Source organism: Myotis brandtii, unplaced genomic scaffold (assembly GCF_000412655.1).
Source record: "Myotis brandtii unplaced genomic scaffold, ASM41265v1 scaffold32, whole genome shotgun sequence".
Lineage (NCBI taxonomy): Eukaryota > Metazoa > Chordata > Mammalia > Chiroptera > Vespertilionidae > Myotis > Myotis brandtii.
The window spans coordinates 9,079,590-9,086,671 of NW_005362269.1; positions in this window are offsets into that span (position 1 = coordinate 9,079,590).

The window sequence follows — 7,082 nt, forward strand, 5'->3', positions numbered from 1 at the left end:
CAAAATGACCCGATCCAATGTGGGACAGCTGTCACTGTTACAAGTACTTGGTTAGAGTGCAGCTTCTGACATCTGCCTCCTAAGACATTTCACTTTTTAGTTCTCATTCTGCTCTCTGCAGCAACAAAGAGCTGGCTGAATCACTTTTCTATGTGACTCACTTCCAATATTTGAAGAAACTCTTTGTACACCATTCTCTCTTACTCTTCATCTCCATATATTTTCAGTGTATGTATTCAAAATTTTCTCCTTTGTCCCACTCTTATTGGCTAGCCCCATGTTTTAAATAAAATCCTGTTATTTTTCATATATTAAAATACTTTGTACATGGTAAGTACTCAATAGATGTTTGATGTGAATTTATAAAAAATTCTAGAAGACCAATTATCTTGATTATAACATTTAAAAATATCAATTTTGATATACATTTAGAACTAACTTCTTTATATAAACATATATTCACAGGTCAAAATAAATTTCTTTATTTCATTTTAGGAAGAATGAGGCAGACATCTCTCATGATATTCCTTCTCATGGCTTATGTAAAACTAGAGGCCCATACATGAAATTTGTGCATGGGTGTGTGTGTGTATCCCTCAGCCAAGCCTGCACCCTCTCCAATCTGAGACCCCTCAAGGGATGCCCAACTGCCCATTTAGGCAGTCGGACATCCCTCTCACAATCCAGGACTGCTGGCTCCCAAATGCTCGCCTGCCTGCCTGCCTGATTGCCCCTAACCACTTCTGCCTGCCACCCTAATCACCCCTAACCACTCCCCTGCTGGCCTGGTTGCCCCCAACTGCCCTCCCCTGCTGGCCATCTTGTGGCCACATGGGGGCGGCCATCTTTGACCACATGGGGGCAGCCATCTTGTGTGTTGGAGTGATTGGTCAGTTTGCATACTGGTCATGACTAATTAGCATATCAGGGCTAATTAGCATATCCCTCTCTTATTATATAGGATATTTTCATAACATATAAGGAAACTGAGGCTATGCTGCTAGAACACTTGGCCACTGGTATTAGCAAATTAATATCTTCCAACTCGAGTTCCACATTTTTCCCCCCATCAACTCCTAGAATCATCTCTTTGAAGAAATACATTTTTTTTCTACCAAAGAAACGGTGATTTCTAGGCTATTTAACCACTACTTACCACCTGTTACCCTTAGGCACTAGATGAATAACTTTAGTTGGGATCTTTAACTACTCTGGGTCTTTTTTGCCCTATTCAAATTTAGATAGTGTTACTCTAGCAGCCCAAAGACTAATAATCTTTTGTGAACTTTTCTCACTTTTTTTCATTAAGACTTATGATGTTTAACGAAGAACATCATTGATTTTTACTGTGTAATTTTCTGTGTGCTTATTTAACCAGCAGGTATTTATTGAGGATATTTTATTCAATAATCTTTTGGGCTCCAAGGCTACAGGGATGAATGAGATGAACAAGCCTCTGCTCCCATGGAGCTCATATTTTAATGACAAATGGGGAAGAGGCAAACCTTGAAGAAAAAAAACAACAAACTAAATTGTGGGTAGGAGCGATCTGTTTATCAAAACGAAGACAGTTTTGTGTGGTAGGAATGACTCTGGGGTGGGGGTATGGAGGTTTATGGGTCAGGAAAGACTTCTGTAAAGAGGAGACTTCTGAACTGAGACTTCAGTGGTGATAAGGAGACAGCCATACAAAGTCCTGGAGGTAAAGAGAGCATTCCAAGCAGAGGACATGGCGATGGTGAAGGCGCGGATGCAGGGATGAGGTTGGCTTTTTGCAAGAAAAGAAAGAAGGTCACTGTGGCTCTGAGATGCAAAATGATGTCAGGCAGGAAGTCAAGGGCCAGGTCATGGAATTGTGAGTAATAATAAAATCTCATGATAGTCTAAGGCAGTGGTTCTCAACCTTCCTAATGCCGCGACCCTTTAATACAGTTCCTCATGTTGTGGTGACCCCCAATTTCATTGTTACAAATGGAACATAATGAAAGCATAGTGATTAATCACAAAAACAATATGTAATTATATATGTGTTTTCTGATGGTCTTAGGCGACCCCTGTGAAAGGGTCGTTCGACCCCCCAAAGGGGTCGCGACCCACATATTGAGAACAGCTGGTCTAAGGGCTGGGTAGCTTAAACTTTTAAAAATGTCACTCATTCTAGGTGGAGTAGAGATTGTCAGCATCAAGCATAGAAGCAGGGAGACCACCTGGAAACAGACTAAGAAAGAAAGGCAACATGGTGTCATTAGTAGAGGTGACTATATTTTGAAGGGTGTATTTGGAAAGCTGAAGCAATAGTGGTAAAGGATACTAAGAAACTAGGAAAATTCCAGGGCCAGAGGAATAGGGAGACTGAGACAGGAAAATTAAAACAAAGCCAAACAGTGTGGGCAATTTGCAGCTGGCTAGTAAATAACAAGCCATTATCTTCCCTAAACCCAAGGACACTTGAGAGCAGATGGTTAAAAGCCTCCCTAATGAGAGAATGCAGGGAAGGAGGGGGAAGGGGAAAGGAAAAGAAAAGGGCAGTTTTACTTCCTAAGTAGAGAAGCCCGCAGTCTCAAGGCTTGGCAAGATAAAACTGCCAGGTGCTTCTCATGAATTCTGGGAAAGCTGCAACAAAGGAAAAGGGACCTTGAGAATTAATCTATACCAAAATATTCAGCAGAGGAATTTTGAGATCTATAGACAGGAGGGTATATAATGCCTTGGACCCCAACTTTTCTGGATTAGCTGGAAAAGCCCATCTGTGCTCCAAGCCCGATGACACACAATAGATTTGCTTGCTTTGCTTCTTTAATAAAGGTGAGTGTTTTCATTGCTTTAATACACTGGCTTTTCACAATTTAATCAAGGTCGCTCATATAAATTCATTTATATGAGAAGACAAGGATCGAGGTTGGGGACAGCCCTTTCCCACCGACTCAGGAGCTGTCCGGTAACACTTCTCTGATGTTGGTGAGAGGTGCCTCTAACGACAGGGCTTGAAGATGGATTGTGCGGAAGAACTAAGGAAAAGACAGAAAGAAAAAATAAATCCTTGGCTGAGGATTTCACAGCTAGATAGATGGTGATGACATCAGCCAACATGAGAAAGCATCCGATGGAATTGAATAGAGAAAAACCTGGGTCTCTAGTGTCAGAAATATGGGATAGAAAATCCTTTAAGATAGTGTAGTGGATGCAAAAGAACAATTCATTGGTCATTACAAGAACAGAGTTCAACCTCTAGGTCTCTTATTATATGAGTGATCCCAGGCATTCTCCCCAAACACACTCCAGGAAGCCTTAGACTGTTCATTTTTTTTTTTTAATGTGAGTGGCCTAATCTAGGTGGTCGGTTTCTTCCCAGATCTTGCCTTCTCTGATTTACAGCAACACCCACTTCTTCACAGCTCACCACTCCCAGGCTCGCATTTTCCCACAAGAAGAGAAGTCCTTGTTCCGAAAGTCAGAGCTGGGTCTTCTATTCCTTGCCCCTCCCTTAAACTTAATTATTTTGCTTTTTGTTGCCTTTGCCAGATAACAGACCAAATAACAGTACACAGGCATTCGTTTCATAGCTTTTCAAGCTGCTTAAGTCCATCTCTTTAAAGCACAGACTTGAATAGATGGCTTTATTTAAGTTGGGTCTCACAACTAGACAAGAAGTATGTTAGGAGTACAAGCCATGTATGAGGAGTCATATGTACTTTTTATCGTAGACCCCCCTCCCCCCCATTGAAGGGTATTTTCTTGTGGTCAAATTTGCCCAAATGCAAACTATTCCAGAACTGGTATAGGTAGCCACTTATAAAGACCAAGGAGAGTGAAAACAAAGTAGGAAAGATGAATGTGCCCACCTTTAGGGATAATGTGCTGCGTGCCCGAAAAAGAACCAAGGATGGTTGTTTCCAATAATGCTTTCATTAATCAAAACCTGAAAGCCACTGCATAATGAGACAAAGAAGTCAATGGACATTAGCATATTGCTGTACTTTCTCCTTTGCTAGCAGGAGTGACAAGCTCGGGGTCTGTACACGCACCATTCTCTCTATCCTAACATATTACTGTTGGCGGGGGGGGGAAGAAACAATCATATAATGATTCCCAAAGACCATGCCACAGCCCTGAAAGATGCCCCAAAGATAAAAGTTTCTCAGTGAGCACACGCAGACGACTTTGCATTCTCTACACTCGTCTTGGAGATTTACAAAACATATCATAAAGCCTCACAGTAGAGAAACCTGTCTATGCTTGTTGAATCCAAAGTTTCTCAACTTACTTTGCTAATATTGTAACAATTTTCAGTACGCTTTGAGGAAGGTAGAGCTACTCTCTTTTTATAGAATCTCTACAGATTCATTTACTTAATTGCTAGAATTGTCCAATATGTGTCCACAAGGCTCAATAGATTGGCTTTTCTGCTGTCTTAATCTGGGCACAGTGCCTGGTACAGAATTCATGCCAAGTTGGCCTAAAAAATATGAACTCAATTTGAATTACATTCAGTCTAACATTCTGCCTGTTGGTGATGAGGACTATCCATCTCAGTTTTGGTCAAAGAATAAAGGTATTTTCCAAACAGCCTAGCGGATCCCCCTTTGAAGTCTATCATTTAGAACATGCTTTAAATTTATTTAGAGGCTCAGCTTCAAGAAAATTCTATATACTTAATTTGCAATTTTAAAGTCAGAATTCCCCTTTACTTGTTCAAAACCTAGTGTTTTTCAGGTTCATGGAATTTTATCTGGTCTTAATTGTTATAAAGTATTCATTTGGTTCAGAAAAAAGCTACCATTTAGAAGTTTCCAGCTGCTTTCCTTAAAGATGCCAGATTTTCTTAGAGCAGTTTTCTCTCTTCAGGGAAGAATCTGACTGGTTCTTCTGAGGTGAAGGTCAATGGAGAGGTCCAGGGTACTAGTGGAGCCATGTAGGGCAATATTGACAGCAGCTGAGCTGAACTGGGGAGAAACTGGTTGACTTCTCCAACTTCACATGAGCCTTTTGAAAGGAAAGGGACAGAGACCAAATACTTCCTGTCACAGAAGTTATTACAACTTCTCTGATAAAACAGTCCTAGAAAAAGGTTTTCTATCAAACAAATCGCCTCAAAAGGGATTTTCATCATGAGGAAAATGAAATCTAACATGGTGGGGAACAAGGCAGCGTGATGGGTGGAGAATAGATGGGCTCGGAGCTAGCACTATGGTGCTTGGGGCAAAATGAGGGGCAGTGGTGAACTGGGGAGTGTAATCAAAGGCTAATGGGGCAGGACACCGAGGGAAAGTCAGCACAGAATCCAGCACATACTCTGCAGGGCTAATTTCCTGTAGCCACACTGTGTGACAAGAATAAGAGCCCTTGCGAGTCAAAATCTAGAAGCTTTTAGTGAAAGGTAAGGTTTCCTAATGCTTTCTGTCTGGGAATGGACTGACCCATTTGTCTTCAGTAAGCCCTAGGGCAGTGATGGTGAACCTTTTGAGCTCAGCGTGTCAGCATTTTGAAAAACCCTAACTTAACTCTGGTGCCGTGTCACATATAGAAATTTTTTGATATTTGCAATCATAGTAAAACAAAGATTTATATTTTTGATATTTATTTTATATATTTAAATGCCATTTAACAAAGAAAAATCAACCAAAAAAATGAGTTCGTGTGTCACCGCTGACACGAGTGTCATAGGTTTGCCATCACTGCCCTAGGGAGTGGGACATTTGAAGCATGAGATTGAGGCTGATTAAAAGGCTTTTAACAAAACATGTGACTTTATTTTGCATTTGTTTATTTCTCCCCCACCCCACCCCCCAAGTTGTCCTTATAGCTTCAGAATTGACATTTGGTCCTGTACTCATAGACCCTGTCCTCTTTAAATTATATTAATTATATGCAAATTGTCCCCATGGAAGTTCGACCGGGAGATTGATTGCTCGCTATGACGTGCGCTGACCACCAGGGAGCGGCGCGGAACAAAGAAAGGCCCAGCCAACAGCTGGCAGCTGGGGAAGGGAGGCCCTGGCCAGCAGCCAGAAGGCCCCATTCGGCCCTGATCGCCAGCCAGGCCTAGAGACCCTACCCATGCATGAATTTCGTGCACCAGGTGTCTAGTATTTCCTATAAAAGAAAATGTTGGTGGGGGGAGGGGTTCATAAAGAGAATAATGGTCTTTTTACTGAAAAGCTTCCTAATTAGTAATAATGGAGGAAAATCTTCAGATTGGTTCCTAAATTATCCTATATAATAAAGAGGTAATATGCAAATTAACCCTCACTCCCTCACAAGATGGCTGCCTATGAACAGGCTGGCAAGGGGGTTAGTGAGGGACGACCAAATGACTGAACAAGCAGGCTGCATGGGGTGACCAGGCCAATAGGGGGGTTAGTGAGGGACGACCAAACGACTGAACAGCAGGCTGCATGGGGAGACCAGGCTGGCGGGGGGCCGTGAGGGGCAACCAGGCCAGCAGGGGAGGCAGTTGGGGGAGATTAGGCTGGAAGGAGGGGCAGTGAGGGGCGACCAGGCTGGAAGAGGGGGCCAGTTGGGGGTGACCTGGCTGGCAGCAAGAGGCAGTTAGGGGCAATTAGACCAACACATAGAGGCAGTGAGGGGTGATCAGGCCGGTAGGAGGGGGGCAGTTAGGGGTGACCAGGCAGGCAGGCAGGTGAGTGATTAGGAGCCAGCGGTCCAGGATTTTGAGAGGGATGGCTGACTGCTGGTTTAGGCCCGAAACCGGGGCCTAAACCGGCAGTCGGACATCCCCCAAGGGGTCCCGGATTGGAGAGGGTGCAGGCTGGGCTGAGGGGACCCCCTCCCCCCCATGCACAAATTTCATGCACCAGGACTCTAGTTTAATATATAAGACCCTTTTTATTTACCAAAAGAATAATCAAAGGAATAATCTATCTTTGCCATTTTCTCCAATAGCTAGCAACAAACTGTGCATATGTTAGGTATTCAAACACTACCTGCTGGTTGAAGGAGGGCAGGGAATTTGGCAGTCACAGACAAGGCAAACACAAGCCAACTGAAGTGGGAAGGTGCAACAGGATGGAGGCCACACACCCAAAGAGCTCTATACTCTGTGCCAGGCGCCAGGCTAGTGG